Here is a 22351-nt window from a genome sequence, read left to right as displayed (position 1 = left end):
CGTTTTCAAAATTCCAACTTAATCTTATCTCAGTCTCTGTGTGACGTGATGCTGCATGGAATAATTTAAGACCATAATCCTTTCTCAGTACTTTATTAATCAAAGCACACATATTAAGTGTTTAAGTATTTTTTTCATAAAGGAGTAACCTCAAGTATCCGTTACCTTGGATCCCCTTGAGTGTCTGCTGCACTAGTATTTCAAAATCATCTGGTGTTTCCTGTGTAATGAATAAATGCATTCAGAGAGTGCAGCTCTGATTTGTAGAAGTATACATAGCAAGATACAGACATAAAGCAATTCATCAGTACATATTTCATATGATAAAATGACAGTTACACATTAAATGCACTATTCTGGTGCAAGTATTCTGCAAGTGGAACTTGTCACAATAAAATTACACAATTGCAAGTTTTTTTCTTAATCAAAAGTTATGCAGAAAATACACAGCAGGTCACTCAACCTATCTTTTCCCGTTCCATCTGTTAATGTTTTGACTAGATACTTTATTTAAACTAGTCAGAACCCGATGAAAATTAATAACACTCGAAATAAGAGTGGAAACTTTAATCACGCAAAGTTTCCTTCAGCTCAGATGATGCACGTAATTCATCTCTCCTCTCTCAAGATTATGATGTGCTTGCTGTGTATTTCCAGCAGTTGCTGTTTTTATTTACTGGTGCCTGTGGTTGGGGCTAGGCTGATTAATGCTGTTCAGAATCAATGAGATGATCAGTTACAGTGAGCTGTCAGTTCAATTTGAAATTCCTGCATTGAATCCAAGAGTGAGTCATTAAGTGTCACACGTAAAGAGCAGGCACAGTGTGTTCACTGAAATAATTCATCAGGTTGTCCTCCTGGAGCTGACACCCACTCTTGTGATTCAGAGATGGCTTCCTGAATGGAGCTAGACAAATGGAAATGTTCCGTAATCGTTTTATTCCAGAAGTGTTCCATTAATTGTCTTTATTCAAAGGATGTTTCAAACATAGAATATTAATCAATTTGTCTTCTAATGAAGAAGTTGCATTGTATGTAAAAACTTATCCAAAATACAAAATAATTATTAATGACAGTACAGTGACAGCCATTTTAGTCACGACAAAGCAATAATTTGCTGGTGTTGTGTTAGATGAATGTTCGATGAAGACCAGAACTCTTTGCTTGAAATAGCTCCAGTGCATCGGAAAGGTTCTTTGACACTGTCAGAATAGGCAAATTGGGGACCTTAGTTTAACATTTTACCTGATGTAGGTCATCCCTGACAGTGAAGCGATTTCTGCAGGTCTGTATTAAAATAGATTTTACTTGACCAGCTGGACTGCAAGCAACACATTATAGTGAAATAAAAGTAGAAAAGACCGGGAAAACTCTGCAGGTTTGGCAGGTCAGATCCAAAGAAGTCAAATTGGACCCGAACGCGGAGTTTTTCCATTGTTTTCGGTTTTTATTTCCAATTTCCAGTAAGCACAGTAATTTGTTATTAAATGCAATATCATGACTTGAAAAGTAGCTAAAGTATGAAGAGCATGTCACAGCAAATTGATTGATGTGATGGACTGTAAACAGCATGTCCATAAAATTGTCCCTTGTGTTTCAGCAAACTTTCCATTTTTTTGTCTCAAACAAGATTGATTGTGGTGTTTACAGGAGCTCCTCATTTCTGGAAATTTATTTATAAATTCAAACTTGGAGAATAGCTTTGGGCGGGATTCAGCAATCCCGTTGCGCCCGGCACCGTTCAAGGTGCAATAGGCAAATCGCACGGATGTCCCAAATCAAGGACCATGCCGATTGTCCAACTCTCTCTACCTTGCGTGATTTGGATCTGAATATTTAAGGCTCATTGAAATACCTGGAGGGTGGGACTCACCGGCCGCTCCTGGGAGACCACGCCATGGCGTCATTTAGTATTACTCCACACAAACGTGGACCAGTCGTAACAGTACCTAGCGGGGGCCTCCCAGGCCATTGGAGATTCTCGGGCAGGGCCGGCTCAAGGCACCGGCAACTCGGGCAGTCGCCCGGGGCGCCATGTGCAAAGGAGCGCCAGACTCGGGTCCCGCGCATGCGCAGATGGGCCGGTGCCAACCAGCGCATGCGCGGTGGCCGCCCTCCCCCAGGGCAGCCCCCCCCTCGGTCCGCTCCCCCCTCCGCGGGTCCGCTCCCCCCTCCGCGGGTCCGCCCCCCCCCCCCGCCCTCCCCTTGGGTCCGCCCCCCCCGCCCTCCCCTCGGGTCCGCCCGCCCTCCCCTCGGGTCCGCCCACCCCCCGCCCTCCCCTCGGGTCCGCCCACCCCCCGCCCTCCCCTCGGGTCCGCCCACCCCCCGCCCTCCCCTCGGGTCCGCCCACCCCCCGCCCTCCCCTCGGGTCCGCCCACCCCCTGCCCTCCCCTCGGGTCCGCCCACCCCTCGCCCTCCCCTCGGGTCCGCCCACCTCCCGCCCTCCCCTCGGGTCCGCCCACCCCCCGCCCTCCCCTCGGGTCCGCCCACCCCCCGCCCTCCCCTCGGGTCCGCCCACCCCCCGCCCTCCCCTCGGGTCCGCCCCGGCCCCGCCCCCCCCCAGGGCCCGCCCCCCAGGCTCCCCCGCCCCCCCAGGCCCCTCCCCCAGCCCCCCCAAGCCCCCCCCCCAAGGGCGCCGAAGTTCAGCTTGCCCGGGGCGCCAGCAACCCTAGGGCCGGCGCTGTTCTTGGGTGATCAGGGACAAGGCAGGGTGGCACTCTGCTGCTCTCCCTGGCACTTGGGCACCTTGGCACTGCCAGCCTTACACCCAAGTAGGCTTGCAGTGTCATGGTGGCACTGCCAGGATGCTAAGATGCTGGGTTGGCACTGCCAGGAGCCAGGTGGGCCTTGCTGGGGTGGGGGGGTGGGGGGTTCCGGTGGCCTCCCTAAGATTTGATGGGTCAAAAGAGTGTGGGGGCCTGAAAGTATGGGGGAAGATCAGGGCTGCTGGACAAAATGACACCCCGATCTGCAAAAGGCATTTCCTATCTCTCTAAGTGAGGCCTAGTGGGGAGAAAGTCCACGAGACCAAAATAACCGTCAAAGTGCTATTGGATGGTTCAAGTTAAAGTCCATTGAATCATGCCCGTTGAAACTGAAATTTGATATTTTGGCGAAACAGTTGAGCATTCCAGGCAACTGTCGGCAAAACCCAAAGATAATCTCAAATTAGTAATCAGAAATAAATTAAGCAGTGGTTGCACATTGGACAAAGACTGTGAAGATATTTGCATTTCCTGTTGACTGAAACCTAGTTTTGAGTATTTAACGAGGCAGCTGTGCTATGATATTCTGCAGCATGTGAGAAAAAGTGGTGTAGCTCGTGTGACCATTCGTTTTTTTATTTTGTTTTTTTTAATTTTCCAATTAATGGGCAATTTAGTGTGGCCAATCCATCTATGCTGCACATCTTTGAATTGTGGAGGTGGGACCCACGTAAACACGGGGAGAATGTGCAAACGCCTCACAGACAGTGACCTGTATGTGACTCTATTAGTGATGCAATTTAGAATCTATTTAAGTATACCCCCTCCACTCTCTCAGCTTCCCTTAAATTTAGGGTGAGGGAAGACTTCCTTGAGAGCAACTTCCATGGTAAAGTGTTCATCCAGCAGTCTGGCAAGCCCAAAAACAGAATGCAAATTGAGAGTAATAGATTTTAAAAAGCAGTCATTACAAGGTTTGGATTTAGAATTGTAAGGTGCTTTTCTGATAAATAATCATTAAGCTGCTCAACTACCAGCTATCGAGCGAGAAATTAGGTGTTTTTGTTGACAATTTAAGGAATTTAGACGTTGCCCATTTTGCACCAGTATATAACTCTTTGGCATTGAAGATGTAGTAAGTTCATTTAAGATAATTATGTCTGAGTAAATGTACCTGCAGAAGCTAAGCTCAGATGTTATCGAGGTGCTAACAGCTAATAGCACTAGAGGATTGTATCCATTTTAGTGCTACTTTGTAACTCTACATAGGATCCTAATGCAGCCCAGTGTAATGAATTGCAGCTGTGTGCCAGTTTCTCAATGGTAATGCTAACATTGAGTGCAGTGTAATTTTACATAGCATTGTCATTTGAAAGCATCCATTACTGTCAAAGTTGCATTCAAGCCTTGTCAGCTCCATTGGTATGGCCTTTGAGCAATGAATAAAATTATAGCATGCAACCGGGCCCGGGGGGGGGGGGGGGGGGGGGGGGTGGGGGAGATTGTACTTTCGACAGAAAACAGGGCAAATGGTTTTAAGGAAAGCTACTTTTAGGTTCTTTCATTGCCGCGGCTCAAGTGAACGTACTGACGGGCTTCATCCGTGTATATAATCTAAAAGTAATTTTCCGAACAAAACGGCATGTCCGTGTTATAACTCCAGCTGCTTCTATAAAAGTTATGTGTGCCTTCCTTGCCAACATTAGGCATGATGACAAAAGGGGGAAGCTTGTACATTTGATGTTATCTGCCAGCAAACCATTTCCTACTGGTGGGCAATGTGTGATGACGAAGTAGTTGTGAAGCATCTGTATTTCTGCTTATGCTTCTTCAGAGCTGATTTCATGACACTCGATTTGCTTTCCCCTTTTTTTGTACGCATTCCTTAAGTTAAAAACACAGTGGATATCAGATGGCTCTCTGGATTCGGCCAGACAGTTTTTCTTCCTGAGTGTGGATCTTTGAACAGTAAGACAGGTAAGAATAGGTCACCGCACTGTTTGAAGTCAAGTTCTGAAAAATAGTAATGGAATGAAAGAAAAGACATTATAGGTACCTTCAAAACGAACATGGTCCTTTAATAGTGAAAGTATCTGCTGTCAAATAATGCCATAAGTCCCCTAATCATTGTCTCTGACAGGTGTATAACTGGTAACTGCAATGCGAATGTAAGCTTCCAAATGTATTCAGTCCTCATTTTTAAATGTCTAACACTCGAGCAAAATTGTTTCTGCAAGCGTATTTATTGTCTCATACGCTTATGTTCTTTCACGCACTTTTGAAATACTTAGACTGCGGTATAAAGCACAGGGCTTGGAGCAATGTTAACTTGTATTGAAGAAGAAATAGAGCAAAGAAGAAGGTGTCTAATTTTGCACTGAGATCGATCTGCAATAACATGAAGAATGGGGAACTTGGAAGGGGAAATTACAAAATGATAATGTCAACTGTATATTCTTTTGGATGGTATTTTTGACCTTTTGGAGACAGCGAAAGCAGTAAAGGCTTGATAATCAAGTAGTTCTATTTTAAAAACTAGTTCGGGTGTTAGTGGCTGTTCACTGCAAGACCCTGTTAATATTTAATATTGTGCCAAATTTGGGGCTGATTCGTCACTAAAGGGCTAATAGATGTTTTTACCGACATTGAAATGGAACAGATTGACTGTTATGTTGAATGCAAACACCTCGATGGTAGCTTATTTACAACTTGTAATTTTCTTTTAAATGTTGACGTCTTGCTAAATAGCTAAAGGTATTGCTCTGATGGGAATATATTTGCATGAATGCGGCTATCCCTATATTGGGTACATTGCTCATGCTTCTATGTTTAAACATTAAGTTCTGACAGTCTCTAATTTGAGGGGACTATCACAGCTGAGGTCCGTTCTGTTCTTGACGAAGTTCCACACTCAGTACACTTCCTTTTAATTGGACAGAAAAAGGGGATCTTGCCGACTTTTTCCACCACTCCCTATCATTGAGGTCAATTGTACCAGCTCTTATAACTCTCCAGCTGAAATCAGCTAAATTTGTGCAGATCACAATCAAGCAAGGAACATTCTGGTCTATAATTGTGTATAATTAGCAAGGGAAATAATGCTCCATTTAATTTATTTGTTAGATAGTCACGGGGGAGTATTTCAAAAAATACTCTGTTGAATAGTTTGTTGTACTTCTAACTGTAATGAAGCATTTCCACCAAGATGTAAATTTCTCTATTGTTACTACTTGTTACCTTGCAAGTTGGAAAGATAGTAGAATGAGAGTGCTGGATGGTTGAGAGGACTACAAGACTGGTTTCACTTGGAAACCTAGGTTTGAATTCAGCTGAAGTTGCCTACAGCTGGTCATAATAGTCCACTACAAAATTAGTTTGAACATTTCCAGATTACTTTCAGCTGGGCCAAAGGGTGGGAAGAAGAAACATATGAAAATGATGGACAAGAAAAGACCTACTCATTCATCCAGCCTGTCCCACCCAGTTGTATGTCTTGTGCATCAGTATATGCACACCCCACCAACCTGGAGCCATTTAATTTCCTGGGATTGGCAAAAAAAGGCAATAAAATCCGGCCCAATTAAGGAGAAAAAGTGGAAATTTTCTCACTAACAAGAGAGTTCAAACTAGTCCAGGAGGTCATAGTGGCCCAGATTTGCACAAGACCCACCCTTGCAGGAATTAATTTCTGCCCGTTGGGAATTTAGCTCTCACAAATAGAAAAAGATTAAATTAGGAAGCTGCATACCTGTTACACAGTGTAAGAGTCCTTCCTGTTTATTTCCTTTGTTCCCATTTTTAAATTTTGGTCCGTGGACCCATAATCGGAATGGGATTCTCCAATCCTGCAGCGGAGTGTCCACGCCGTCGTAAACACCATCGCGTTTTATGACGGCGTGAACGGGCTACTCCCACATCTAATTCACGGCGCTGGAATGGTTCGTGCCACTCCAGCTGTAGATCCCGGTGCAAACTGGGCGCCATGGGATCCACGCATGCACAGTGGCCCGGCGCAACGCGCACATGCGCAGTGGTCTCCTTCAATGCGCCGGCCGCGACGCAACATGGCGCAGGGCTACAAGGGCCGGCGCATAGGAAAAGAGGCCCCCAGCCAGAGAGGCCGGCCCGCCGATCAGTGGATCCCGAACACAGGCCAGGCCACATCAGAGGCCCCCCCCCATGGTCGGACCCCCCACCACAGACCGCCACCCGACCCTTGCACGCCGCGGTCCCGCCGGCTCAGAGCAGGTTAGAACGGCACTGGCGGGACTCAGCTCTTTTCCTACGGCCGCTCGGCCCATTTGGGCCGGAGAATTGGCCGGCCAGCCGCATAGAGTGGCCCGCGACTGGCACCGCGCCAACCACGCCAGCGCCAATGGTGCCGATTCTCCGCACTGCGGAGAATCGTGTGCCGGCATCGGGGTGGCATGGCCCGTTTGCAGGGATTCTCCGGCCGGGTGCAGGGCTGGGAGAATCCCGCCCCCTACATGTCACCTTGAATTTCTACCCCCTCGTGACTGACCCTTCAACTAAGGGGAACACCTGTTCCGTATCCACCCTGTTCATGCACCTCGGTCAGATCACCCCCTCAGTCTTCTCTGCTCCAGAGAAAACCACACAAACCTATCCAACCTCTCTTCATAACTTAAATGGTCTATCCCGGGCTACATCCTTCCTATAATGTGGAGACCAGAACTGCACAGAGTACTTCAGCTTCAGCCTCACCGAAGTTCTATACAACTCCAACATGACTTGCCTGCTAAAAGGTTACGGGCGCGATTCTCCACTCCCCACGCCGGGTGGGAGAATTACGGGAGGGCCGGGCAAATCACGACACGTCGCCCTGGCACCCCCCCGCGATTCTCCCATCCCCCCAAAATGGTGTGTCGCGTTTTGCGACACGCCGCTCGGAGAATCGGCGCTCGCCGTTTTTCCCGGCGATTCTCCGTCCCGGATGGGCCGAACAGCCTGACGACCTCAACCATTTCACGCCGGCGCCAACCACACCTGGTCGCTACCGGCGTGAACATCGCGCGACAGGTATGTGCGGGGCCTGTGGGGTGCAGAGAGAGGATCGAGCACCACGGACGTGCTCGTGAGGTGACTGGCCCGCGATCGGTGCCCACCGATCGTCGGGCCGGCGTCTCTAAGAGACGCACTCTTTCCCCTCCGCCACCCCGCAAGATCAAGCCGCCACGTTTTGCGGGGCAGCGGAGGGGAAGACGGCAACCGCGCATGCGCGGGTTGGGGCCGGCCAACCTGCGCATTCGCGGCTGATGTCACTTAGGCGCCGCCGGCCGCGTCATTCTTGGCTCGCCGCTTTGACGCAAGCGTCAAGACCCGGCGGCTGAGATTCAAGAAACGCCGCTCCTAGCCCCCGGGGGGAGGGGGGATAGGGGGCGAGGAGCGGCCTCCGATGCCGAAGTGAAACACTCGGGGTTTCACTCCGGCGTCGGCACTCAGTCTCCCTTTGGGAGAATCACGCCCTACTTGTTTATATTTTTAACAACCTGGTGACTGTGGTCAATTTAACTCGACCAAAGCCAATTTTAATTTTTCCTGTGTTGCGACTCTGGGTTAAGTGGGGCTGGATTGGACCGTGCATTAGCCCAGGGTGTTGTAATGACAGGTCCACTATTCATTGGGAACTGTCCTGCACTTGCATAACAACCCTTCCTCCAGTTGAAATAATTGGTCAACAAAAAATAACAACAGAAACATAATAACACATCCCAAGGTTCTTCACAGGAACAGTACAAAGCAAGATCTGACACTGAGCCACGTAAGGTTTATTAGGACAAATGGCTGAAAGTATCGTCACAGCAGTAGGTTTGAAAGAGCGTCTTCAATGAAAGAAGTAGAGAACAGGAGAGATTTAGAGATCAAATTCAAAATCTTGGAGCCTAGACAGCTGGAGACATGGCCGCCATTGGTAGAGTGATTAAAATCAGGGATGGACAAGACTTTGAAATTAGATAAGTGCAGATATTTCTGAGGATTGTGGCAGTCTTTGGTCTTCCCAACATTTAACTGGAGGAAATTTCAGCTCATACAGTACTGCATGTCAGAGAAGTTGTCTGATAATTTAGCAACAGGGGAGGAGTTGAGGGAGGTGGTCAAGTCCCTTAATTATTTTATAAACCTGGATCAAATCAAATAGTCTGCACTTTTCTTAAATATAGAGACCCAAATCATTGAGGCTTTTTGGGTAACTAAGATGTTTTGAACTGGCAATTATTCTTGTGATTCTCCTCTACACCCTTGATCTGCAATAAGTTTACAAAAAAACTGTTCTTTCCTTTCACCTCTGTGCTTTTCTCTTTCTTCCTCTTCCCTTCATTTACTTGTATATGTAGCACTGTTGCTTCACAGTGTCAGGGTCCCAGGTTCGATTGCTGGCTTGGATCACTGTTTGTGCGGAGTCTGCGCGTTCTCCCCGTGTCTGCGTGGGTTTCTTCCTGGTGCTCCGGTTTTCTCCCACAAGTCCTGAAAGACGTGCTATTAGGTAATTTGGACATTCTAAATTCTCCCTCTGTGTACCCGAACAGGCGCCAGAGTGTGGTGACTAGGAGCTTTTCATAGTAACTTCATTGCAGTGTTAACGTAAGCCTACTTGTGACAATAAAGATTATTATTATATGTGCATCTCTTTTAGATTTGTTATCTGAATTCATGTAATGCAAGAGAGCCTCTATTTATTGCCCATCCCAAGTTAAATTGAGGAACTTGTACAGATTTTGCAATGATACTTTCAGAATTGTAATGGGGGAGATGGGGCTATTGAAGTAGCCTTGGTGAGCAATTGCAATGCATCTCGTAGGTTATGTCTACGATAATGATGAAAGGTGCTAGAGGAAAAGCAGGGAATAATAGACCAGTAAACTTAATATTTGCTGCTAAGAAACATAGGAAATAGGAGGAGGAGTAGGCCATTTGGCCCTTCGGGTCTGCTCCAGTATTCAACTCTATCATAGATGATCTTCTATGCCATTTTCCCACACTATCCTAATCTCTTTTTTTCCAATTAAGGAACAATTTAGTGTGGCTAGTCCACCGACCCTGCACATATTTGGGTTGTGGGGGTGAGACCCACGTAGACACGGGGAGAATGTACAAACCCAGCACAGACAGCGACCCGAGGCTGGGATCGAATCCCAGTCCTCGGCGCTGTGAGGCAGCAGTGCTAACCACTACACTACCGTGCTGCCTTTCACTATCCTAATCTCCATTGTTATCTTCAATATCTAAAAATCTATAAATCTCTTTCTTGAACATAATCCATGACTGAGCCTCCCCAGCAGTCTGGGTAGAGACTCCCAAAGATACATACCTTGAAATGAAGAAATTCCTCCTCATCTCAGTCCTAAATGGCTTACCTCTTATTCTGCGATTGTCCCCTGTTTCTGGACTCCCCAAGCAAGGGTAACATGTTTCCGGCATCTGCCCTGTTGAAATCTAGAAGAATTTTGCATGAAAGTACTAGAGTCCATAATAAAGGAGCAGGTGACCAAATGCCTTGTCAATCTTCAACAATCAAAAAAGGGCCAGCTTAGATGGATTTGTGAAGGCTAGGTCATGCCTGATTAATCTGATTGAATGTTTTGAAGTAGTGGACAAAGTAATGTCTAAATAAACATAGGAGGAGGCCATTCAACTCATCAAGCCTGCCCTGCCATTCAATACGATCATGGCTGATCCAACACTTCAATGCATTTTACACCCAATAGGAACATAGGAATAGGGATGTTATTTATATGGACCTCCAGAAGACATTTGATAACATCCCTCAAAAACAACTGTTAGCTAAAGCTGAAATTAGCTCAGGGAATTGAAGGCAAATCATTGATCAGGTTAGGAAATTGGCTGAATGGAAGGACACAAAGGGTAGGGCTAACAGACAGGTTCAAGGCATTACATCTTGGGACGGTTATATTGGTCCTGAAAGGATGTAACATTGATTTTTTTGGAATGATACCAGGAGTTCAAGGATAACGCTACGAGGGAAGATTAAGAAAACTAGAATTGTATGCCATTGAATTTAGAGGGTTCAGTGGTGATTTAATTGAAGTTTTCAAGAAATGAAGAACAAATGGGTCAAATTGGGAGAAAGTATTTGCAATAATTTGGAAGCTTAGGGCTGGGGCCAGAGTCAAAAAACTAGAATCAGGAGTGAAACTTAAAATATTTTTCTACACAATGGATCGCGAAGCTTAGAATTCTCATCTGCGCATGGTAATTGACGCTTGATCAGTTTTCAATTTTAAAACTGAGAATGATTTTTGTTAGCCAAAGGTATCAAGGAATATGGCGCAAAAGCTAGGTCTATGCAGTTGGGTCACAAATCAGCCATGATCTCTTTGACTGGTGGGGAAATTTGGGGAAATTATCTATTCCTGTATTTCTGCGAAGAGAGTGGATATTGAAGTGAGTAGCACATCCCGTCAAATTAAGTGCTCTATCCTAGATGGTGTTGAGGTTTCTGAATATTGTTGCTGGTACAACTTTCTAAGCAAGTGTGTATTCCATCATGCTCTTGATTTGAACGTTGTGGTTTTGAGGAGTTTACACCTATTGCATCCTTCGTCCTGATTGTGCAGGCACGATAAAAAAATCTCATACAGGACTTTCAAAATAGTAAAACAACCCAAGACACTTGACGGGAACGTTTTTCAGCAATTCGCAGGTTCTCCCAAACAATCACATGTTGGTACTTCTTCCAGCACTATCATGAACATGTTTGTGACAGATTAGTGAAGTTTCCCTTTTCCTCTATCCTATAGTCTCCTCCTTTACTTCTGCCACCATTTCATTCTCCCTCCATTTTATCCCTCTCCAGCTCCTCTTTCCTTCACTTCTGTTTCCCTCTTTCATCTTGTTTCTCCAGCTGTCTCTCCTTCATTTGTGTTTTTCACTTTCTCGTTTGTGTTACTTGGGATGAGTGGCACTCCTGAGACAACAAATGGGAGCTTTATCCATACCCGAGCCAGTCTTTGAGTATCTGATGCTGGCACTGGGTGCAAAATGTGGGAACCATTACAATGCCATTTACACAAACAATGCTTTAAATGTGACTGTTCCATGGAACTGCGTATCAGTTCAGAATCAGGGTCCCTGGTTCGATTCCCGGCTTGGGTCACTGTCTGCGGAGTCTGCACGTTCTCCCTGTGCCTGCGTGGGTTTCCGCCGGGTGCTCCGCTTTCCTCTCTCAAGTCCCAAAATACGCGCTTGTTAGGTGAATTGGACATTCTGAATTCTCTCTCAGTGTACCCGAACAGGCGCCGGAGTGTGGCGACTCGGGGCTTTTCACAGTAACCTCATTGCAATTTTAATGTAAGCCTACTTGTGACACTAGTAAAGATTATAAGAATAACAGTGCAGCTATTGGTGCCGACCATTAGTAATTAATAAATTGGACTGCCTCTTCTGCTATCCACACCTGCACAGTAAAACGCAGATATCAAGAAGCTGCTGTCTGAGTTCCCCAAAGCAAGGTTTGCTACCTCAGTATCTCAGCATTGAAATACATGAAGCGTGCAAAGTTGAGGTTATTTACCCACTAGATACCCATTTAAAAAGCCATAAAAAGGTCAGATGTAAGTTAATTTTCCTCCCAGGTAACACTCTTGCCTCTGAGTCACAAGGTTCTGGATTCAGGTCACTCTACCGGACATGAGCACAAAAATCTAGGTTGACACTCCCAGTGCAGTACTGAGAGACTGCTGCACTATCACAGGTGCTGTCTTACAGGTGAAATGTTAAACCGAGGGCCTACCTACTGCTCGGGTGGATTTATAGGATCCAACAGCAGTACTTTAAAGACGAGCGGAAGAACCATCCCTGGTGTCCTGGACAATATTTTCTCCTCAGTCACCATCATAAATAACAGATTATCTAGTCATTTATTGTCACATGCGTGTTTGTGGGAGTTTGATGTACGTAAATTGGCTGACGCACTTCCTATATTACAGAAGAAACCAACATTTCAAAAAATACTTCATATACTGTGAAATGTGTGAGACCTCTGGTGGTCATGCAAAGTGTTACAAATAGAGCTACATAAAGTCATAGAGTTTTACAGCACAGAAAGAGGCCCTTCAGCCCATCGTGTCTGTGCCAACCATCAAACACACATCTATTTTAATCCCATTTTCCAGCAATTTGTCCGTAGCCTTGCATGCTATGATGTTTCAAATGCTCATCTGAATGTTTCTTAAATGTTGAGGGTTCCCTCCTCCATCACCCTTTCAGCCAGTGAGTTCGAGATTCCCACCACCCTCTGGGGAAAAAGCTTTTCCTCAAATCCCCCCCCCCCCCCGCTCCTTCCATAAAATCTATGCTCCCTGGTTATTGATCCCTCGACTAAAGGGAACAGTTTCTTCCTATCTACCTTATCTACGTCCCTCATAATTTTCTACACCTTGATGAGATCCCCCTCAGCCTTCTCTGCCCCAAGGAAAACAACCACAGCCTACCTAGCCTCTCTTCATAGCTGAAATTCTCCAGTTTAGGCAACATCCTGGTGAATTTCCTCTGCACCCTCTACATGCAATCACATCCTTCCTATCGTGTGGCGACCAGAAGTGTACACAGTACTCTAGCTGTGGCCTAATGAGTGTTTTATACAGCACGGTAGCATTGCGAATAGCACAATTGCTTCACAGCTCCAGGGTCCCAGGTTCGATTCCGGCTTGGGTCACTGTCTGTGCGGAGTCTGCACATCCTCCCCGTGTGTGCGTGGGTTTCCTCCGGGTGCTCCGGTTTCCTCCCACAGTCCAAAGATGTGCAGGTTAGGTGGATTGGCCATGATAAATTGCCCTTAGTGTCCAAAATTGCCCTTAGTGTTGGGTGGGATTACTGGGTTATGGGGATAGGGTGGAGGTGTTGACCTTAGGTAGGGTGCTCTTTCCAAGAGCCGGTGCAGACTCGATGGGCCGAGTGGCCTCCTTCTGCACTGTAAATTCTATGATAATAACCTCCCTGCTCTTATTTTCTATGCTTAGCTAATAGGCAAGTGTCACATATGAAATGAAAATAGCTTATTGTCACGAGTAGGCTTCAATGAAGTTACTGTGAAAAGCCCCTAGTCGCCACATTCCGGCGCCTGTCCGGGGAGGCTGGTACGGGAATCGAACCGTGCTGCTGGCCTGCATATGTCTTCAGAACCACCTTATCTACCTGCCATGCTGCCTTCGGGGACCTTGGAAATGCACCCTAAGGTCCCTCTGGTTCTCTGTACTTCCTAGCGTCCTGGCATTCATTGTGTATTATTCATAATATCGTCTAGGTGGTTGGATGTTGTGACTCCACCCTATAGATTTGCCATTTATCATTCTAGGGTGAATTTGCAGGCTGCCCGGGCAATGATGTACAAGTTGCTCCTGGTTTCGTAGGGGTCATCCTTGAAGTTCTGTCACTTGCTGGTTACGTTGTTGATATTTTACCACTTGTTCATGATACTTTAATGTATTCTCACTGGTTAGTGACGTTGCTGATGATATGTTCTGCTTTTCCAGTAGGTTGTACAGGAGTAGGTTGAATATTGACTCTGTTCCTTCTCATTTGCTGAACAGTTTCTGTCTCGATGACGTATGACCTCAGAGTCTCAGTTTCCCCAACTTTTGGGTGACAGGTTTTCATGATTTCATCCTGTGCATGTACAGCATGCCCTTTGAACCAGTAGTATAGAATGGGAGGTGGTTTATTCACACACAGTCAACAATGGCATCTTATAGTTGTAAGATTGTTACTCAAAACTTCTATTTTAGTTGGAAGTTGAAAGATTTGAAAGTTATAACAATCACCTCTGCAGTACATGGTCTGTTCGTTGAGCAAGAGACTCTGAAAGAACAACGTGCTGGATTCTCCGTTTGGGAGACTAAGTCCCCACACTGGCGTGGAAACAGTAGTGTTTGACACTAGGAAAACTGATGCAAAACAACCACTGATTCCCTGCTCCGGAGGGGAGAGGGGGATGCTAGCAGTCAGGCAGCGTAGAGCTCCCAGCTCTCGCTGCCGATACGGCCTGGAGCATTGCTGGGTCCGTGGCCGCGCATGCGCACAGAGGCGTCCTGCAGCGGCTGTGCCGTTTATCATGGCAGACACAGCCCTCGGACCCGGACCGCAAAAATAGCCCCCCCCCACCCCTCGGCAGGCTCGCGCGTCCCGGATCGCACCACCCCACAGAGCCCCAGCCCCGAATAAAGCCCCCCTTGCCCATGGCTCGGCCCTACCCTGACTGGCAGAGCTGGACTGAGTCCGCAGTCACCACGCTGAGCTCCCGATGGATGAGACCACAAGTGTCCCACACCATCAGGAACTCCGCTGGTTGGGGACGGAGCATCGCGGGGCGAGCCTGAGGCCGTAGATACAGCGTGCGGCGTATTCCCAGAGTGTGCTGCTTTTCAGGTGGGGGAGCATCGCGAAAGCGGCCCCGCACCCAATTTTGGCGTCATCGGAGATTCAATGCCACGTCGCCAAACGCGATTTCGACATCGGGGATCGGAGAATCCAACCCAAGATGTGACAATGGAACCCAATTTACCTCCAGAGAATTTAAGGAATTCACTAAATGGTATAGAACACAGAACATAGAACATTACAGCGCAGTACAGGCCCTTCGGCCCTCGATGTTGCGCCGACCTGTGAAACCATCTGAAGCCTATCTGACCTACACTATTCCATTTTCATCCATATGTCTATCCAGTGACCACTTAAATGCCCTTAAAGTTGGCGAGTCTACTACTGTTGCAGGCAGGGCGTTCCACACCCCTACTACTCTCTGAGTAAAGAAACTGCTTCTGACATCTGTCCTATATCTACCACCCCTCAATTTAAAGCTATGTCCCCTCGTGTTGGTCATCACCATCCGAGGAAAAAGACTCTCACTGTCCACCCTATCTAACCCTCTGACTATCTTATATGTCTCTATTAAGTCACCTCTCAGCCTTCTGCTCTCTAACGAAAACAACCTCAAGTCCCTGAGCCTTTCCTTGTAAGACCTTCCCTCCATAAGCAGGCAACATCCTAGTAAACCTCCTCTGAACCCTTTCCAAAGCTTCCACATCCTTCCTATAATGTGGTGACCAGAACTGCATGCAGTACTCCAGGAGCGGCCGCACCAGAGTTATGTACAGATGCAGCATGACCTTGTGGCTCCGAAACTCAATCCCCCTACTGAAAAAGGCTAGCACACCATAGGCCTTCTTAACAGCCCTATTAACCTGGCTGGCAACTTTTAGGGATTTATGTACCTGGTTGCCGAGATCTCTCTGTTCATCTACACTACCAAGAATCTTGCCATTAGCCCAGTACTCTGCATTCCAGTTACTCCTTCCAAAGTGAACCACCTCACACTTTTCCCATCTGCCACCTCTCAGCCCAGCTCTGCAACTTATGTCCCTCTGTATCCTATAACATCCTTCAGCACTATCCACAACTCCACCGACCTTCGTGTCATCTGCAAATTTACTAATCCATCCTTCTACACCCTCTTCCAGGTCATTTATAAAAATGACAAACAGCAGTGGCCCCAAAACAGATCCTTGCGGTACACCACTAGTAACTGAACTCCAGGATGAACATTTGCCATCAATCACCACCCTCTGTCTTCTTTCAGCTAGCCAATTACTGATCCAAATCGCTAAATCACCTTCAATCCCATACTTCCTTATTTTCTGCAATAGCCTACCATGGGAAACCTTATCAAACTCCTTACTGAAGTCCATATACACCACATCAACTGCTTTACCCTCATCCACCTGTTTGGTCACCTTCTCAAAAAACTCAATAAGGTTTGTGAGGCATGACCTACCCTTCACAAAACCGTGTTGACTATCGCTAATCAACTTGTTCTTTTCAAGGTGATTATAAACCCTATCTCTTATAACCTTTTCCAACATTTTACCCACAACCGAAGTAAGGCTCACAGGTCTATAATTACCAGGGTTGTCTCTACTCCCCTTCTTGAACAAGGGTACAACATTTGCTATCCTCCAGTCTCCGGCACTATTCCTGTCGACAAAGACGACATAAAGATCAAGGACAAAGGCTCTGCAATCTCCTCCCTGGCTTCCCAGAGAATCCTAGGATAAATCCCATCTGGTCCAGGGGACTTATCTATTTTTACACTTTTCAAAATTGCTAACACCTCCTCCTTTTGAACCTCAATCCCATCTAGCCTGGTCGACTGTACCTGAGTATTCTCCTCGACAACATTGTCTTTCTCCAGTGTAAACACTGACGAAAAATATCCATTTAACGCTTCCCCTATCTCCTCTGATTCCACACACAACTTTCCACTACTATCCTTGATTGGCCCTAATCTTACTCTAGTAATTCTTTTGTTCCTAATATACCTATAGAAAGCCTTAGGGTTTTCCTTGATCCTATCCGCCAACGACTTTTCGTGTCCTCTCCTCGCTCTTCTTAACTCTCCCTTTAGGTCCTTCCTGGCTAACTTGTAACTCTCAAGTGCCCTAACTGAGCCTTCATGTCTCATCCTAACATAAGCCTTCTTCTTCCTCTTGACAAGTGCTTCAACTTCCTTAGTAAGCCACGGTTCCCTTGCTCGACAACTTCCTCCCTGCCTGACAGGTACATACTTATCAAGGACACGCAGTAACTGTTCCTTGAAAAAGCTCCACATTTCGATTGTACCCATCCCCTGCAGTTTCCTTCCCCATCCTATACATAGAACAGTACAGCACAGAACAGGCCCTTCGGCCCTCGATGTTGTGCCGAGCAATGATCACCCTACTCAATCCACATATCCACCCGACACCCTATACCCGCAACCCAACAACTTCTCCCCCCCTTAACCTTACTATTAGGACACTACGGGCAATTTAGCATGGCCAATCCACCTAACCCGCACATCTTTGGACTGTGGGAGGAAACCGGAGCACCCGGAGGAAACCCACGCACACACGGGGAGGACGTGCAGACTCCACACAGACAGTGACCCAGCCGGGAATCGAACCTGGGACCCTGGAGCTGTGAAGCATTGATGCTAACCACCATGCTACCATGCTGCCCCAAATCTTGCTGAATAGCATCATAATTGCCTTTCCCCCAGCTATAATTCTTGCCTTGCGGTATATACCTATCCCTGCCCATCGCTAAAGTAAACATAACCGAATTGTGATCACTATCACCAAAGTGCTCACCTACATCTAAATCTAACACCTGGCCGAGTTCATTACCCAGTACCAAATCCAATGTGGCATCGCCCCTTGTTGGCCTGTCTACATACTGTGTCAGAAAACCCTCCTGCACACACTGCACAAAAACTGACCCATCTATAGTACTCAAACTATAGTATTTCCAGTCAATATTTGGAAAGTTAAAGTCCCCCATAACAACTACCCTGTTACTCTCGCTCCTGTCGAGAATCATCTTTGCAATCCTTTCCTCTACATCTCTAGAACTATTCGGAGGTCTATAGACAACTCCCAACAGGGTGACCTCTCCTCTCCTGTTCCTAACCTCGGCCCATACTACCTCAGTAGACGAGTCCTCAAACGTATGAGTTGAAAATCATCACCTCATCACCATATTATCCAAGAAGACACAAGTTTATTGAAAGTCAAGAGAACCCCCACATAGTTTTTCTTTTTTTCCAGTCTCATTTTCCTTTCCCTCTCTTTATTTTACTTTCTGCTTTTGCATTGAATTACGTTTTTAATTCTTGCTTCCTGACTCTTCATGAAGGATTGTTCAGTTTGGTTGGCTGAAGAACCTGTTGCTATTTGCACTGATTGCACGCACAGCACATGTCCTGTAGATCAGTGCTTCTCAAAGTGTGGTACGCGTACCGGTGCCGGTACGCGAGCCGTCTTCTGCCGGTACGTGGAGTACTCCCAGAAAAGAAACACTTTCACACTTGCGCAAAGGTGAGTGCTGAGCTGGAGCTGGGGCTGTTCCAAGGTTCCGTCCTCGTGCTGAGCGGGGGGCCGGGGGGGGGGGGGGTGTTGCGTCCTCGAGCCGTGCTGGGTGGGGTTGCGTCGTCGGGCCGTGCTGGGGGGGGGAAGGGGTTGCGTCCTCGGGCCATGCTGGGGGGGTTGCGTCCTCGGGCCGTGCTGGGGGCTGGGTGGGGGGCGGTTTAATGATACCTATTCTTTGTTTACAAAATCAATATAAAATAAAAACATATGTCAACTTACTTTTATTATATATCCATTATATTTGCAATAATATAATATAATGTAATATAATTGCCCCTGCAATAAGATATATCTCAAAAAAAACATCTCCACCCCCCGAACCCCCAGCTGGATTGGCTTGTTTCGCTCACCGGTCCCTGGCACATTGAAAAAAAAATCTGCCGCTACACCACATCAGATAGTTTGAGAAGCACTGCTGTAGATGACACTGCAGTGAACAGGATCTCTAAATACCATGGGCTGGATTCTCTGCACCCCGACGGTGAAATCGCGTCTGGCGCCGGGGCGGAGAATCCATTTCCATGCATGAATTCAGGACCGGCGCCGGTTCCTCAATTCTCCATTCCCCAAAAAGTACCCAGGAAATATGCCGCGCCATGTGTCCCGCACCTGCAGCCATTGCTTGAGGCCCGCCCCGCTATTCTCCTGCCCCGACGGCGTAATTCTAACATAGTCCCAGCTGTTCGGATAACTTGCAAGGCAGCTGCGGACTCAGTCTGCGGCCGCCATGGTCGGGGGTGGGCCTTTCGGAGGGCAGGGGGAGGCCGCAGGGGGGATTGTGTCTTCATTGTCGGGGGAGGGGGGTCGGGGTCGGCCGATCGGGGGCACTATTTCCACGGTCCAGCTCCACGATCTGAGTCCGCCATGGAGCATGGCGTGGCCTCTGAAGGCCGCCGGCATGCGCATGCGCGGCCTCTGACCCAGAAGTGCGAGGGTCTGAATCTGCACCTGGAGTTGGGAGCTTCACGACGGCTCCCTATTAGCCCACTGCAGGGCTGTGACTCTGGCGTAAAAGACCACGGTTTTCACAACGGCATGGGACATAGTCCCTGAAATGGAGAATCCAGCCCCATAAATCGGTCATTTTCAAACCCAGTGTTGTGACCTGCGGTGGGCCGCAGGCAGGAATCAGTGGGTAGATGGGCCATGCGTCACGGCATTCCCATCCACGGGAAGTAGTGCCCAACGGCTGCGACCAGCTTACAGAATGCTGGCTGTTCCACGCGTGCGTGCCCCCTGAACAGTGTGCAGGCTCAGCAGGGCAGACTGCCTCCTCCTGATGTCAGCGTGCTGACCCACGAGCAGATATTTCTTTTTAATCGAGGTGTCTTCCTGCCTCGAGCGGCTGCAGAGAGCAGGTCTCGCACCCTGTACACTGACATCACAAACCCAGGGCTGAATAGAAATTCCTCCATTTTGTTCGCAGCAAGCAGGCAAGAGGACTGAAGAATTTAAAATGGATTGTTTCATAATAAGGAAGAGAGGGCCAGAGACAAGCAGGTCAGGGTCTCACAACTAAATCTGCTGGAGAGAGCTGCACAGGAGAATCCATATCAGGACAAAGCAGTGTTGGTTTGAGCTCCAGTGCCTCTGGTGAACAGTCCATTAAGAAGAAGCTGAAGTCAGGAACAAAGGAGCGTAAAGATGATTATTTAAGGTATGGCTTTATTAATTGTGCCAATGCAAATCAGGATGCGAAGCCCACGTGTGTTATATGCAAGGAAGTAGTGGCAAAGGAAAGTTTAAAACATTCAAAACTTCAAAGGCATTTGAAGACTAAGCATGGCAAGTTTGAAGACAAATTTGGGGCGAGGTTCTCCGCAAATGCGGAAAGTCGTAAAGACTGCCGTGAAACTAGCCGTGTTTCACGGCAGCCTTCAAGCCCGTTCCCGGGACCCGATTCGCCCCCCTCCATCGGGGCTAGGAGCGGGACCCCGGGAATCACGGCGTCACGGCCTTAACGACCGTCGTTAAGGCCGCGCGCCAAGATGACGCGCGGCTGGCGTCTGTATGACGTCAGCCGCGCATGCGCAGGTTGGAGCCGGCTCCAACCCACGCATGCGTGGGTGACGTCATCACGCCATTGACGGACCCCGCGCATGCGCGGTTCCGCATTTCTCCACCGCCGCCCGACAAGATGTGGCGGCTTGATCTTGTCGGGCGGACGAGGGGAAATAGTGCGTCCCTTTTGGACGCGGGCCCGATGATCGGTGGGCACCAATCGCGGGCCTGTCCCCTGCCGAGCACAACGGTGGTATTCCCGCCTCAAACGGGCCTCTGGATGCCCCAAACGGGCATCTAGCGCCCGTTTTTACGACGGCAGCAAGCAGGTGTGTTTACTGCCGTGAAAAAACAGGCGTAAAGGCCCGGCCGCTCGGCCCATCGGCCGCGGAGAATCGCCGCTCGTCGTAAAAAACGATGAGCGGCGATTCGTGACGTGGGTCGGGCGTGGGGGGGAGAGAATAGCGGGAGGGCGCAAAAAATGTCGGGAGGCCCTCCCACTATTCTCCCAACCGCCGTGGGCAGCGGAGAATCGCGCCCTTGATTTTTTTCAACGGATGCAATGAGAACTTAAATCATCAGCTGAAGTCCTAAGCAGAAATGTAACATTAAATGACATAGCAAGTGAGATCGTGAGGTCTAAGCAGGCTCACCTACATTAAAGGTAAGTGAAAATGATGTGTCGTGAGGTTCGGCTGGCCTGGGTCACAAAGGTTGGCCAGTGAAGGTCGGCCAGCGTGGGCTGCAAAGTTCAGGCAGCGTGGGTCCCAAAGGATGGCCAGTGTGGGTCCCGAAGGATAGCCAGTTGGTAAAAAAATGTGTCCCGGGCAGCGCTCTCCAGCAGATTTAGTTGTGAGATCCTGGCCTGCTTGTCTCTGGCCCCCTCTTCCTTTTATGAAACAATCCATTTTAAATTCTTCAGTCCTGTTGCCTGCTTGCTGCGAACAAAATGGAGGAATTTCTATTCAGCCCAGGGTTCGTGATGTCAGTGTACAGGGCTGCCATAAATTACTGCTCAAAAGCCAACAAAAAGTCCTGTAAACATGATAAATAGCTAATGTTGTTTCTGTGCTGTTGACCATTAAATGTGGGCCTGTGAGTCTGGCTGGGTCAGAGCCTACAAGCAGAAAGTTGTGGCATCTTTTAAATGAACCACTCTGCTGTTCATGGAAACTGATTTTATTGATAACCTGTACTCTCCAAATTAGTTATATTCAAAACAAACTGTGTTAGGGTTCACAGTAAGGTTAGTTAGTGACCATGGCAGGACTGTTGCTTGTTCACTGGCAATGTTACGCAGCACTCTGATATTTAGCTTTTTGCATCAAATGCTGCATGTGCATTCTGGGAATTGTATTCCACAACCCAGCTGAGCTTTCAAATAACTAGAAAAGAGGATCCAAACTCTGGGAATGTAGGTGAACTCAAGTGTCAGGTTCCAGATGTGCAGGCCTGTGAAGGGATACTTAAGAGATTTGAAGCACAGAAGAAGTTCCAACCCTTGCAACAGCTTTGACCCAGGCATGAACATGCAATCAAATTGTGATACTAATTTGATGATCCTGCAAATTATTTAACATCTTTGGGCCTATTTGTATTTTTAGCACTATATATTCCCACGTTACTGAGAAAAGAAGATTACTTTTTTTAAAGTAATTTTATTGGTTGTCCTTGTGCAGCTTTTTATCTTACTTTTGATTATAT

At 47.6% G+C, this 22351-nt stretch overlaps 1 protein-coding gene across 3 annotated transcripts in view; it reads left to right on the top strand.

Annotated features, from left to right (window-relative positions):
* The window catches only part of tiam2a (TIAM Rac1 associated GEF 2a), a 461217-nt gene that overhangs the window by 339552 nt on the left and 99314 nt on the right, over positions 1-22351 (top strand). Inside the window, exon 1 of one of the 3 annotated variants that reach the window (XM_038808443.1) lies at positions 4605-4682. The exons of the other annotated variants lie outside the window; for them this stretch is intronic. The gene's annotated coding sequence lies outside the window, so the exon portion shown is untranslated. Of the gene's footprint in view, positions 1-4604; positions 4683-22351 lie in introns of those variants that run through there. 3 annotated transcript variants of the gene reach the window in all.

This window comes from Scyliorhinus canicula, chromosome 1 (genome assembly GCF_902713615.1).
Source record: "Scyliorhinus canicula chromosome 1, sScyCan1.1, whole genome shotgun sequence".
Lineage (NCBI taxonomy): Eukaryota > Metazoa > Chordata > Chondrichthyes > Carcharhiniformes > Scyliorhinidae > Scyliorhinus > Scyliorhinus canicula.
Note: the sequence above shows the minus strand (reverse complement) of the source record. Positions and strands in the feature narration are given on the sequence as shown.